Source organism: Macaca nemestrina, chromosome 13 (genome assembly GCF_043159975.1).
Source record: "Macaca nemestrina isolate mMacNem1 chromosome 13, mMacNem.hap1, whole genome shotgun sequence".
Taxonomy (NCBI): Eukaryota; Metazoa; Chordata; class Mammalia; order Primates; family Cercopithecidae; genus Macaca; species Macaca nemestrina.
The window spans coordinates 52,619,826-52,620,759 of record NC_092137.1 but is presented as its reverse complement, the minus strand read 5'-3'; positions in this window follow the sequence as shown (position 1 = coordinate 52,620,759).

Below are 934 nucleotides of genomic sequence, written 5' to 3'. Positions count from 1 at the left end.
AGGTCAGGAGTGCTGCAATTTTTGTTTTAGTCTCAGTTTCACTCTGTGACTTTGAGAATATCCTTTAGGCATTTTGAATAGGAGATTTCTAATATGAGCTGGCTGACCTAGCTGATCAGTATGATTAAGATACCTCCAGGAATTTTACAACATGGCTGCCCTGCATCATGGTTGCTTCTCCCATTATTCAAAACTAAGTGCTTTAATCAACAGTACAGATGATGTGAGAGTGGAATTTCTGTGAGTGTTCAGCTGAGTACGTTTGTGTGTGTGTGTATGTGTGCATCTGTGCATGTGCCTGTACATACATATATATGATCATGGGATTCTTTTATTAATGAGTAAATAACCTCAAATTGTAGCAGGCAGATTTTTTTTTTTAAATAGTTTGTGGTAATGAAAATGAAGAAGAAAACTTTAGAGCCCGGAGAGATCTTAGCCCAGACTTTATTATTATTATTATTATACTTTAAGTTCTAGGGTACAGGTGTACAACGTGCAGGCTCGTTACATATGTATACATGTGCCATGTTGGTGTGCTGCACCTATCAACTCGTCAGCACCCATCAACTCGTCATTTACATCAGTTATAACTCTCGATGCCATCCCTCCCCCTCCCCATAATAGGCCCTGGTGTGTGATGTTGCCCTTCCCGTGTCCAAGTGATCTCATTGTTCAGTTCCCACCTATGAGTGAGAACATGCGGTGTTTGGTTTTCTGTTCTTGCGATAGTTTGCTGAGAATGATGATTTCCAGCTGCACCCATGTCCCTACAAAGGACACGAACTCATCCTTTTTTATAGCTGCATGGTATTCCATGGTGTATATGTGCCACATTTTCTTAATCCAGTCTGTCACTGAAGGACATTTGGGTTGATTCCAAGTCTTTGCTATTGTGAATAGTGCCGCAACAAATATACGTGTGCATGTGTCT